The sequence below is a fragment of the Homarus americanus genome, unplaced genomic scaffold (genome assembly GCF_018991925.1).
Source record: "Homarus americanus isolate GMGI-L3 unplaced genomic scaffold, GMGI_Hamer_2.0 scaffold55803, whole genome shotgun sequence".
In the NCBI taxonomy this organism is placed as follows: domain Eukaryota; kingdom Metazoa; phylum Arthropoda; class Malacostraca; order Decapoda; family Nephropidae; genus Homarus; species Homarus americanus.
The window spans coordinates 17374-31962 of record NW_024734225.1 but is presented as its reverse complement, the minus strand read 5'-3'; the positions used below and the strand labels follow the sequence as shown (position 1 = coordinate 31962).

General features: G+C 42.7%; 1 pseudogene; it reads right to left on the bottom strand.

Moving 5' to 3' along the window:
- Nucleotides 1-14133, bottom strand: part of LOC121870168 — a 44999-nt pseudogene extending 30866 nt beyond the window's left edge.
- Between the last annotated feature and the right edge of the window lie 456 nt (nucleotides 14134-14589).

Genomic DNA, 14589 nt, shown 5'->3' with positions numbered 1-14589 from the left:
AGTGGACGATGTCCATCACAGCAAGAGGATGGAAGTCGGAGACGCCAGGAGAATGGTCCAGTCCAGTACCAAGTCAGGGATGAGACAAGCATCAAGCACCTAACGATGTGCAAATTCCTATCGCATGACAAGACCAAAGCTGATTTAACAGAAAATACTTTGGATTATAGGAGAAGTTTCTCCAAGCTGGTCATCACTTCAGCATCTGGCCGAACCAAGAGCAACAAGTATGTCGGGAGCTTTGACGAAAACAACCACGACGAAGCTGACAACAAGGCGAAACTCAGGAGATGTACCATTAACATTTTTCTCATAGCCAACTACGATTTATTGCCAAAGAGCACCAACATCTCAATAAAAACGGGTGTTCTGCAGATCCAACCGTTTTGGGATGTTCTTGGTTCAGAAAAGGTGAAAGCCTTACCTGCATTCCATGCTTTCACTGGTGCTGCTAACATTGGAAGGTTTCCAAGAGTGGGTAAGGCTACGAGGTTCAATATCTTCATTCAACTGAGGATGATATCATTTAAGACTTGAGGATGCTTTCTGATGACTCCAAAGTAACAGAAAAGCAGCAGATAGGCTTGGCTAGTTTTGCGTGTGCAGCTCACTGACCAAAAGGAATCCAAATCAGAAACATTCCAGAGTTGCGATGGCACATATTCTGCAAGTACATGGCTCGAGTTTGGAGTCAGGCAAGCCATCCACAGCATTTCCTTTGGATCCATTGCAGAATGGTTCCTATAAGGACAACGATGGCCAGCTAAGGCCGACTACCACCGATGTTCTCCCTGCACCCGTGGCCATTATCAAGATGGCGAGATGCCAGTGCAAGGGAGAATGTTCCTCACAAAGAAGTTCCTGCAGGGCAAAGAACTTACAGTGCACCGACCTCTGTATGTGAGAATGATGACACTCATAAAGTGTGCCCAATGTTCATGTTAAAGATACATGAAGAATGTTTGACAGAGGTTCCAAGATGCAGATAACACGTATAAATACAATTTCATTATATTTGTTTGCGATACTGGCAGCAAATAGCAGTTCCCATACCCTGGACTCCCAGCCGAAATTTTAAAGGTGAAGTTAAAAATGTTGCTTAAAACCCTCCAAATTGGTTCAAAAAGTAACTGAAACATGTAAGGTTATTATTCAAGCAAAGTAAATGGACAAAACGCATTTCCAAGATCCGAAGTTTTATATGTGGGTCAAGGTGTTCAACCCACTAATATGGCTTGCGGGTTCAAAGGGTTAGCTATCTTAATTTGCATTATCCCTAATTGATTTTGCTTAATCTCAGTGGATTCCTGACTGTTTAAAGTGTATGTTTTGCCACCAAAGGTAGCAATCTGCGTGGTTTAGAAACAGAGATATCGGAAAAATTGTGTTTTAATACTCATTTTGAAATTCCAAGATGGCCGCCATAAAGCTGAAAAATGTAAAGATTGGTTTTCCTCATCCCTACATCCTAACGATTCCATAAAAGCAAAGTTTAGCAAATCTCAAAAGAAAAAAAACAGACTATAATATAGTGGATTGAAAAATATTTTGTATAGTTAAATATTCCCAGTATGGCGTATATCGTATGGAATTATATCTGACACTACTGAAAAACAAAATCATTATAAAAAGGAAATTAATAGATTATAGGGGGCATTACTATAACACAAACAGAATAAAATAACACATGTAATGAAGGTATTTACGCCGAAAATAATTTAAAAGAGAAACGAAGCCTAAGATGTGTCTGCAAGCTTTCATTTATTTTACATTTATAGTCATATATCTCTCAAGATTTGACATTTTGTGATTGTGCTCGCTTGCTGAAATAATTTTCGATTTAAAACACGCATCTTAAAAGAGCTTGCGACAACGATCAAGGAATGTGATATCATCCTTTTGGCAGAGGTACACATTTAACAATATCTGTCGCTAGCACGTGAGTAACTCCTTTTCCAGGCTTTAGCTCATGTTCACCGTGGTGACATTTCATTTAAAAAGATTTTCCATCATCTTAAATTTTTCGAAAAAGTCACGCCTAGATGACATCAACTTTTCCTAATATTGTCCTGCTTTACCAATCCAGTTATTGTCTTCAAGCGGTACATTAGGTTCATGGAACTGATATTGAGGAAATTTGTAGTTTATATACCCACCTGAGTACCTTAGACCCTTTAAATGCACTATATCCTAAGAAGGGATTGTAGGTCATCGTACGATATGTTTTCCCACATATGTTAACGAGTGGGGGGGGGGCTTGTCCTTAACGCCTGATGGCCAGTGCCCAGCTGACGCTTTCGTATAATAAAGTCTATAAACATGGTCTATGACTCCCAACCTCTCACATAGCGCACAGTAGTGGGATATATCGGGGCGGCTTACTGCATTACAGCCCGGCAAGAACGCTGACATGGCCCTACACGTCCCGATTTATAGGCGCCTCAAGGGACGCCGGGGCTTCTCTACACCGGCCAGAACTTTTACGCGCGCCCAACAGCGAGCCCATGAGTGCATTGATGGCTCAGATAAGCGTCTCTGGAAGTGCCGCGGTGGTCATGTTCTTCTATGCCGGTCATGAGAAGCCTCAGCAGCTGTCGCTCAGAGAAGTGTGAGGCAGAAATGCCAGCTAGCTGCGTTTAGGACATGGAGGCGGTCCATAGAGTCATAGGTGCTGCTGAACAGGTGGCCACAGCTGGTGGCCACCTCCCTTCGCCTGAACTGCGTCCCCCGCACTCCAAGTGATTGACTCAGGGCTCTCCCCAGCAGTCCAGTGGGAGCAGCTCTCACTTAAAAGCCCTGGACGCCATCAGTGGAATGGTTCTTCAATCTGCGACCAAGCTGTGAAATGGGCAGAGTTTTCAACAGCAAACGGGTGAGAGGCCCATGAAAATTATTTTCAACATGATGCTTCATAGAAGCAGTGGAGTGTGATTTAAATGTCCCACCTGTGATAACACTCTCCTGGTACATGCTGCTGTGCAAAGTTATGGTGGGCCTGGGTAGCAGTGTTGAAGGGAAGTCCGGGGTGCTCTAGTTATAATAGTGTTGAAGTGCTTAGAAACAAATGCTGTTGGCCTTTGAGGCAACGGTGAGAGATGCTGGTGTATTATGTGGCATCGTGATACGTCTGGCCCGAGCAGTGGTGGGAACAGTTGCGGAGAGCAGTGGCGGGTGGTGATGACGTCTGCAGTGAGCCTGAGGTAGCTGCCGCCCGACCTCCACACCCAGTCGAGGCATGATGGTGCCGCGTGTACGCTGCACCCTGGTAAAAGTAACTGCCACCTGCAGTGGGGCTACATGTCACCAGTGCGGTAAGGTTTAATTTTCAAAGGTGTTGTAGGGTAAGTCAGCCTCATGGTGCTCCTGTGGATGTCAGGCGCTGTTACAGTGGCAACAGCCCAATATCCCGCCACCCAGGTTACAAGTGTTCGTGTCCCCAGGCCGAGGGCGAATTCCCGCCACCCCTGTGTACTGGCTGTAGCCGACGGGTGCTATAATTAATAATGTGTGGCGCGCCCTGCTCCGGGACATCGGTTTGTGTCGGGGCAGCACTTCAGGCCCGTAATGGCAGGGGACGTAGCGAACCACGGCAAGCTCAAGTGTCTGGGGATGAAATCCTGCCGCCTCGGTATGGGGGTCCTGGAAATCCAGGAGGTCTGCCGTTCTGCAGACAGCCAAAGGCCCTCCTCCCATATTGGGGCTGGGGTACTTTCGCTTAATTTGCCTGTCGACTTCCCGCTCCATAAGACGTTAACAACAGCAACCTTGGCTGCCGTGGGCGATGGAGAGGCGGCACACTACCGACGTCTACCTCCGAACCTTAGCCGTTTACCTGAGAGCAGCCGTTTCCCGCCGAGGCCAGTTGAGATACCCTTGCCTCCTTTGGAGAGAATGTGGCAGCCAGAGCTGGAGGCATGGCTACTCACGCATAAGTCTGCCGCATTCAACACCAGCAGGTCCTGCCGGTATGACTGGTCCTCTTCCGGCGTATCCACTGGCGCCCGGCGGCCTTCTCACCTGTCACACACCGCTCGTTCCGAAACACAGAGCGGTGAAAACTTGATTGAAGGGAGGACGTCAGGAGCGTCATCCAGCCAGTGCCTGCTGGTGGGGCTACAGGTGGTGCCAGGATGGTCGTGATGGCCAGAAAAACAGTCAGCCCAGGCACAGCGGACTTCAACGCCTCTAATGCAAGCTCTTGGGGAGACGCACCACCTGCACCGCTCGACACTTGGTGTCTGGGGTGCCAGTGCACTAGTTCAAAACCGTCGCCGACGACGCCTTTTGGGGATTTCATCAAGTGGGTTGGAGGAGGAGAGTGAACGCCTGACCCTTTGCCGTGGGGACGTTTCATTTCTGCAGGACGCCCATGGGACGTGCTCAGCGTCGGGTCTCTTACACCGAAGTTTGGCTGACGCTATTCAGGATGTGCTTGCAGAGTACACAAGTGCGTGGATGACGCACTCTCCTGCCAGCTCCAGTGTGAAGGGGCGTTCTGGCACACCCACGATTTTCTGGAGACCTGCACGCTCGCCCTGGGTATCACGCTGAAACCAGAAAGAAGTTCTTGTTCTGCAGGAAAGAAAGCTGAGTTTGTGGGTTTCCTCCTGGGGAATTGGGACCTGTGCCAGCCCACTTATCTGTCAGCCATCGAGACTTCCCCATGCCGGATCAGCCATCAATCACTGACATCAGGTCCTGGCATGGCCTGGTTAATCGGTTGGCTCCCTTCCTTGCCACTGCACTGTGATGGAGCCGCTTCGTGAAACTCTCCGAAGAAGCCAGTGGGCAAGCAGGTGTATTGGGACTATTCACATCCAAGTTCGCCAGGCCCAGGACACCATCTGTCGGCGGTTGGCCAGGGCGGCGGCGCGCCCGATCGGGCACCGGCAGCTATGCTCGCCTGATTGGAGCAGGGGAGGCATCGGCTTCGTCGTCCTGCAACAATACTGTGCCGCCTGTGCCTCTCCAGGAACCCTGCCAGAGGAGGGTGGCGGTTGGCTCTGGCGGCATCTGGGCGGCCGAGGAGCCGGTTATGCTGCTGATAGAGGGGAGGCCCTGGCTGTGGTGTGGTGCCTGCGCAAGGCCAGGCTGTTCCTCATGGCTGCCCGAACCTCATTCTGGGCGGACCACCGCCCTTGGTTGGCTTGCTGGGGACCGACAGCCTTCACGGATGTGGCGAATCCGCGCTGTTCAGGCTCAGGAAGACCCTGCAGTACCGATTCACGTCGGCTCTCTCTTGCAGGAAGCGGGACTGTGCAGCTGACATCCGCTTCCCTCCCTCAGGGCGGCGCCCTGTCTGGAGACATGGACCAGGAGGACCTGTGCTGCAGTGTGTGTGCAGTCACAATCGCAGCACCTAGTTCAAGGATGGGTGCATGCCTGGACGAACACGGTGTGCAAAGCGACGTACAGGACGACAGTGTGCAGATTCTGGTATAGGGGTGCTGGCGGGGCATTTGGCACCCCCTACAAGTCACAGGAGGTGGCCTGTCTGCCCGTACTTCTCGGTGAGGACAGGACTGGCTGTGGTCGAGGTTTGGTCACCTCACGCTGACCAGGGCTGCGTGCGCCTTGTCATCCCCGACTCCTCCGCCACCGGGTCGCCGTTAGCCTGCATGTATGTATGTGGGGCTGGGGCCTCGGAAACAAAATGCTCAGGGCCCGGCGGTCTGTCTATTGGCCTGGCATGGAGGTGACCTGCAATATCATCGGTCCCGGTGTGCTGCTTGCGAGACCACGCCCCTTCCCAGCCTCAGGTCGTTGGTTCTGACCCCAGCGCCAGACTATCCCTTTCAACAAGTGGTGGCCGATTTGTTCCGCCTGCAGGGCCGCATTACTAGCATGCTGACCGACTGACCCAGGTTGGCTGGGTCGCCCACTTCTGAGGCCACCTCTGGAAAAAATCATCGCCAGTCTGCGTTTCCGCTACAGGGTGAGGGCACTGAACGGAGTCTCTGGTGAGAGCAACACTGCCCAGCCTTGAGATGACAGATTTTCTCAAGTCATGGGGGTCAGTGTGCCTCATCATCCACCTGATCGTGGCAGAGCCAGAAACAGTTGAGGCTTATGAAAATGCCTCAGGGATACTGGGCCAGGGGTAGCCTGGACTGCGTCGGTGTCAGGGCCTCTCCGGTACTGGAACACTTTACTGCGGGTAGACAAGTCGCGCCATAAACGCCACCGGCCGCCATTCAGTGACGGCGTTCCGTGGCCGAACAGCACTATAAGGTGGACCAGCACTGGCGGCGGGCACTTCGTATGAGGGAGGTGCACTTGGCCAGAAACACAGGATGGGGTCCTGTCGCGGAGGAGGGAGGTATCCCGCCAGCCTTTAATCTACCTGGTAAAACGGGCACGCAGAATTTTGTGCAGGACGCCTTCTCGCCTCTCTAGGACAGTTGGAGCATAGTGGTGAGAGCCACCCTCACAGGCAGTATCTGCGTCAGGTTGAGTGCTTGATGGCAGGGTGTCCGTCAGCTTGAACTGCAAAGCGACCACCATTTCTCCGGTGGTGCACCAAGCGCTGGCCTGGGCCCCCTTCACTGTGCCCTCCTTGCGCCCTCCTCCTCCCACAGCCCCTACAGTCGGTGGCGCGGCGCAGAGCCAGAGGCAGCCAGGCTCCGACGGTTGATTCGTGGTGTAGTGTATGTGATGTAAAATCAGTTTAGAGGTTTTTGTTTTTGTTTTTAACATTTTTGTCCTTTGACTCGTTTTCCTGCATTATTGTTGTTTTATGAATGCATTGTTTTCCTTTTGGCTAGTTCAAGGATGTTGTGTTCTTTTAGCAGAGAGTGTACCATCGTACGATATGTTTCCCCATATGTTGAGTGGGGGGCTATCCCTTGGCAGCGCCCTGATGTTGATGCTAATGGCGCTGTTATAATAAAGTCTCATAAGCATGGTCTACGAATATGATATCCATTGACTCTCTATTTTCTTCAGCCTCAGGTAAGGATTCCTCAGAATCTAGAGGGGCAAACAACAAGGCAGAGAGGGAAAGCTCTCTTTGTGGAATGTTTCTCCCGTATGGCATTCACCCCGTAGTAAATGACCATGCTGACATACTGATATTATTACATCTCTCCTATTTACAATTGTTTCCTACCAGTGCACTTTCCTTACCAAGAAGACGTGTTCGAATTCTGTACATTAGGGCAACTGGTGATGGATGATCGTAACAAGCAGCCATTTGTTGGAGACAAGGGAAAAAGTGCTCTAACCCGTCCTGATTTAGCCTGTATGTTATTATGTAAGAAATTGTATTTCTCCTTTATCATTTCATATAACTTTGGTAAGGACAGAGAAAACTGAGAAGAAAATAATAAGCCCTTTTTTAAATTGATAAAGCCTTTTGCTACTACAACCCCGCATTGAGTTTGCAATCTTTATCATTTTATCTGATACTTGTTTTTGTTCAAGCAGTTTAATTCTAGATGCAAATCTGGAGGATTTTTCATCATTTGCAACTCTAGAATTGAACAGATCAAACCAAATCCAAATCAAGGAATTTGTTTATTATCGGTTAATTAGATGAGGAACTTCTGCAAAAACATGAATATCTCTGTCAGATGCAGCTAGATTTTTAATACTTTAGAGGGCAAGGGTTTCTCCCATTTAAATAAAATAGCCTGGCGTTAGCTAGATTAAAGCACCTAAGTGCACGCCAGCCACCTAAAGGATTAAAGAAGAAACTGTCTATGCTACATTAATGCTGTTCCAGAACCTCCCATTTGTAGGGCGAAGATCAAGCAATAGCGACAACAAGGAAGCCAGATGTTTCTAATCTTGCTGTTATATATAAAAGGGTCCTTTGTTACATTTACATCAAAGTCTTAGTAAAATTGTTGTTACCATGATGTTGTTACCAGTCTTCTTATCATAACACACTGGACTCGAGATTTAGGCTCATAAATATCGTCTTTACCTTTATCATACGAACAAACTTGTGCAATGCTGCTATCAACAAATGCCTTTACACATATGCACATATGATCAGCCATTGCCCTAGCTATATCCTGCATTTGATGTACAACTGGGTGTAAGACTCATGGCTCAGCATAATTTCCTATGCCTAGAGATTTAATGTAGCAATTGATGGGAAGGGAAACTGACGCTGTTCACGCAAGCAGCAATTGGCCCCAGACCAGCGTTTCACAGTGGTTCCATTTATAATGTAGTACACTTAAGAGGGTGAAAATAACTGACTGAGGATTTTTCTAGCAATAAAATGCAACAACACGTTACAATCTGTTGCGTGAATTACAACCAAACACAGCGCGGTGGTTAGGCATTGTTTCACTATCACTATTGAAACAATAGCTTCTGAGAAAATAAATAGAAATGTAAGGCAGGAGGTTGACATTGTCAGGACAATAACCCACCAGATAATGGATGCCATGTGCGACCTTGGTTATTATACCAAGACAGATAGGCAGTCAGGTGACTTCATGCGCGTTGGTGGACTCGCTTTTTTCTATACAGTAGATGAGCAGACCAGTTAACTCTTTAGACCATGCTGCACTGGTGTTAAAAAGAACTGGCCCAGAGGTTTATGAAAGGTATTGGAGGAGTCTTCAGATAAAAGTAACTAGTGGGACATCCCGAACAGTATTAGAGGCATTATAATTATTCTATTGCAATATTGATACCAGTAATACCTGTGTGGCCCAGGCCACAGGCAACCTGGTGGTAATGAAGGCAAGGTTGGGGTTGAGAAAATAGAGATATCATTAGCAAGTGCTGCAAAAGTAAGCCTAAACGCGAAGGAGGTGGAGAGGGATTCATGGAAAGGCTGAGAACATAAAGGTCTTCGAGGAGGTGATCTAAGGACACTCACCACTGAAGGTATTGTTCGGGTCATCCGCCTTCTCCTCCATCATCATCAGGTAACCATCTATCAGGTCCCGGGGGTCATCACGGTCCAGAGTGGCTCGGTGCTCCTCGATCTCCTTCTGCGGTATAGTAATCAAGACACTGCTTTCACTACATGAACTTCAGGATGAAAACTTCAGTTTACGATACAGTTATTGGCACTAAAAATAATATTTACACAAGAAAATATCAAGGTTTGAATAAATTTACAAAATACCTCGTTTCATTAATTAGCTTCTTTTTGCGTTTACCCGCTTAACAAAATAAAAAAGTACAGCTGTGAAAAACATTAAAACTTTATCAATGGGGTACATTTTGTTTACAAACACAGAATTATTAACAAATTTGTTAAAAGTAAAATGGAGGCTTACCTCCTCCACCCTATCCCACGAATTCCAAACTTAGCTTATCGTAGGAATAGTCGAGTCATTCTACGAAAAAACGGCCCAATCCCCCAAACTGTAGCAATTTTTTTTTGTGGTTTATAGTACCACAAGTAAAGGAGAATTATATACTAAAAATCAGCACCTCTCGGATGATGGGGAAGTCTAAAATCTGAATAATTTTCAAGATATCCGTCAGTCAGAAAAAAGCACAATAAATCTCGCTTGTTTTCAATGTATTGTTCATTTCAAGCCAATACAGAGAATTAAATAGGTAGAAAAATTATATAAATATTGACACATGGCTGAGATACTTAATGGTGGCATTTTGTTGACATCGATGACGTCTCAGGACAATGTTGTTATGGCGAAACGTTGCTAAAAGAAAAAGGACTGCAGAATCAAGGGGGATTTATAACACATACATGCACTGAATCATTTCCACAAACAAAACAGAATTCATATGATGTTACTGATAACATTCTACAGTAAAGGACAATACACACCAAAGGCACGGTCAAAATCTATGTCCGATTGTGAACTTCACTTCTGACTCGGAATTCTCGGGGAAGAAAAGAGCAATTTCTTTCACGGAATTGTAATAAGCAGCGTATGGCCGACCTGATTGCTGATCAGCTCATGAAAATGGACAATGGAGCAGTTGCTGATGTTGATGTTGAAATAGGTGATGCAGCCGTAGATCACTGGGGAGGACACCGATCTCTTGATATTCTACTCAATTCCGTTGACGCAGACAACAAGGGCGTGTACTTCCACCAGGTAAAGCAAATGTTTAGAGCAAAGTTTATGATATCTGTCATCTAAAAGATAATATTGGCACAAAACTTACATCACACGTATAGTTCTTACATGTAATGACTGGTTGTGGTACCAAGTCAAGGATCTATGGAATAGGTAAGAGGTAAACTATTCAGGAACTTGTTAAAGATGACTCCGCCCTTCAGAACTGTGCTGAAATCTGCTCACTCGGAAAGGCTGTTGGACGTCGTGCAATGATTCATTTGTTCGGAAGCAAAACAACATATTCACTTGCATCATTGAGACACACTAGGCTGAGAGAACGAGTTATCACATCCAAATCATTCGTGACACCGGAACGACTCGCACCAACTGAGTCTGCTGCAAAATTCCATTCATTCAGAATATATTATCAGGCGATGGTCTGGGTGGGCACTAATCAGGGAACGGACCCAACTGACTGGGGATGGAACCTTCAAGAAGAACATTAGATACCCATCATGACGAAAAACGATCCTGTACCTTAGAGCCTTCTGAAAATGATACATTGTCGCGCTTCACGATGTAGTTGTTAGGGCTACGGACTCTTTTGCACAGCGGAAAATGGACCTTGTCAAACAGACCTAATATATGACAATGCTTCATTAGTGACGATTAGTTAGATATTGGGGATGAATTGGTATGCGTCATCAAGGTTGAACGCATTTCAGGAAATGTCAGAAGTGGCAATGCAAATTGAATAACGCTTATACTAAAGCAGTAATTTTTTCAAAAACTAGAATCATTTATAGGTTTTGCAATATTCTTTTAGAAATTTTAAGTCTCATATATACCGCTCCTGTAATGCCAGAAATACCCTCAATCCTTCAAAGTAGTTGAGGCACTTAAACTAAGACATGTAGGATTAATAAATGATTTTTTTTACAAAGTGACGTCGTTTTGGTAATTTTTATGTAAATACAATGTTGATTAATTAAAAGTATAATTAAAAACAACAAAGTAACTATTTTAACGATATTGGTTTAATTCACAATTACTGTATTTACCTTCAGTGTACTAAATGTTGTAAGTAAACTAGTGACTTTGACTTTGATATTGATTGCTATTAATTTTATGATGATATTTCTATCATTAATAATATTAGTACTAGTACTATTACTGCCATATTTGTATTATTTCTTTGTGATATAATAGTGTACTTTACTGCATTATTGCTATTTCCACCATCAATAATACAAAAAAATTTATATTGATCTTTGTAATATTATTTCTGATAACAATTATTTACTTTCTTATGACAGTATAATCTTTTTATTATGAATCTCATATTACTGTAGTCAAAATTATATACTGCATGATGGTCACATCATTGTCCTTGTGAAAATTGTTCCTATTATATACTGCATTTTGTGCTAATTATATTCAAAGTTAATGCCATGCTAGATTACGTCGCTGAAATCATCTATAAAAGTACTGTACTATTATTGTTTATGTATAATAATCATTATTATTCTTTTCATGTCATTGATATTATTAACATTATTGTCTATTTCAAGTAGTAAAACAATGTATTAACCTGTTTATTGTTTACTGAATAAATTATTATTATTATTATTATTATTATTATTATAGTATATTTTATTGGGTATTTGGTTTAAAGAAACAGTTTGACTATTTTTGTGTATTGACGTCAAAATGTTTTCATCTGACGTCACATGACGTTATGAGGTAAATCATTGTGACCTGATAATCTTCTAAAATTCTTTGCAGTGAAGTAACACTTGATTTGAAAGGCCAAAAAGGTTCATCTGATGGCAATTTCTGGGAGGGGGGGGGGGGTTACAGCATAGGACAAGGGAAACTGCACATATCTGCCATTGTTGATGTCCTAATTTTCCTGCTTTCCCATTGACCAGTTTGGGCGGACTTTTATTATGGTGTTGCATGCCCTCAAACTAATGTAAAACCACCACATTCAATATAATGACTGGACTAGAATGGTTTATGAATCTCCAAGGAAGTTGCATGAAGGCTTTTACCGGCTGTTCGTTGAATTGTTGAGGTAAACCAACAATATTTTTATTCTTGTTGGCAATGTACTGTACAGTACAGTACTTGTTCAACGCAGTGTTCCTTCTTATTTATTGTTAAAATACAATGGTAATCGATTAATAGTTTATTTATATAAACTAATTTACTAGATTTAAAGTAAATGACGTGAATTGTCAACTCGTCTCAACCCTGTGAAACTATCTGATGGCCACTCACGATCATCAGACTAATTATTTATAATACCACTATTTATATTTTTATGCACGTGAGTCATGGACTATACGAATTATCGTGAGATATCCATGATTTACCTCTGACAGCAAGCCTATTTCACGTTAAATGCACACAACACAAGTACACGAACACGTACTTTCGAGTCTCCGCTACGTGATTTTATTTAAAATTTATGATTATTTCGTGGGATTATACAAAATAATTTCCGCAATCCGTATTTTTTTTGGGGGGGGGGGGGCATGAGTAAATGAAATTACATTGAAATTAAAATAAAACGATCTGATGCTTTTCTATATAGCTTACAGTAAAGGACGAAAGGGTAATTAAGAACTGGTCATTAGCTGTGAGCACATAGTCTCGAATCCAGGTAAAAAAGTCACAGGTAAAAAAGTCACAGAAAAAAAGTCACAGGAAAAAAGTCACAGGAAAAAAAGTCACAGAAAAAAAAGAAAAGTTAACTATCGAATTCTCACATTTTTTAAGGTTAATATGTCAATCAGTTTCAGTAAAGGAATATGCAGAACGTAACCTAATGTAACCTAACCTAACCAAACCTAACCAAAATTGTGACTTTTTTTGTGACTTTTTTCTTGTGCCTTTATTATCGGCCACCATAAATTAATTGTGACTTTTTTTCCTAGCCAAAATTGTGACTTTTTTCTGTGACTTTTTTTCCAGTGACTTTATTACCGGCCACCCATAGTCTCACCCTCATAATGACATGAACACTGAACAGGTGAAAGTCGACGATCGCTAAACTTTGGCATAATATATCAGACTGATCCATGAATAATTCTCTTTATAGTGACAGCCAAGGCTGAGCATGTCACTGCTGCAATAAATGTGAAAGGAATCGTGTACCAAGCAGCTTGTGTACAAACAAGAGACAGACAGGACAAAAGAAGGTATCTTCAGGTCTTCAGTTCACTGAGATGACGGAATGCAGCTAAAATAAAAAAAAATAAAAACAATAAACCATTATAATCTGAGTGAAGAAGAAATATGTTAAATTATTTTATATATTAATTAACGGGGATTAGCCCACCCGGGCACAGGTCAATGACCCACGTCTGGGCCTGGGGGACGAAAATGTAATAATAATAACAATAATAATAACAATTAGTTCATAGTAAATACAATTTATGATACAAAATTTAAACTAAAATACTAATAACAATAATAATAATAATAATAATAATAATAATAATGATAATAATAATAATAATAATAATAATAATAATAATAATAATAATAATAATAATAATAATAATAATAATAATAATAAAGAAATACAAAATTTTTAAATAGATCAATAGTGAGACCCGATATATGTATGTTGTGTTCTCAAAGTGAGAGAAACAATTGAGATCCTGCAATTGTGTGTAAATGTGGCAGAAAGTCAGATCAGCAACCTGGGATTTGGTCACAATTAAACAAACAGAACGAGTATTGAATTATTAAATGTAATAAGCATAATTTCCACAATGTGGTTAATATTTAAAAAAAAAGAAAATGTTGTGCATTGCAGAAGCAATTGTTTTGTGTGTGTGTGTGAGGGGGAGGGGTTAAGTGCAGATCTATATTAGTGGTCCTCTGTTCAGTGAGCAACACAGTACTCACACTGAAGTATTTTTGGAATTTATGTAAGGTCGTCTTCATGTGGTCGAGGTTGAAGACGCGTCTGCTGAGGGCACCAGGCAGGATGTATAGTAACCACGGGAAGAAGTCCGGGATGGCCATAGTAGTTACAGACTGCATTATCCAGTGAAGCAAATTTAGAAGTTCCTTTAGGCGTGAGTCCGACATTTCAAACTGCTTACCTTAAAGAAAAATATTATAGATAATTTGGCGTTACGGATATATATATATATATATATATATATATATATATATATATATATATATATATATATATATATATATATATATATATATATATATATATATACGGGAAAATGGAAACAACAGTACCTTAGCTTTCGTCTTTATTCAAGACATCTTCAGTTGCCTCTGAATGTCTTGAATAAAAAACTATCCGTTTTCATTATTGGATTTACATAAATATATATATATATATATATATATATATATATATATATATATATATATATATATATATATATATATTTTTTTTTGTTACGAGTTGGGGATTTAGAATATAGTTAAAAGTCTACCCAGATCCCAACAGGCAACAACAATAAAAAAAACAAAGACAATCGGAGTATAAAAGGGTAGACAAAGGATGCGAGTTTTTGTTGTGTATAATAAAGTACCATAAATTCCTTAA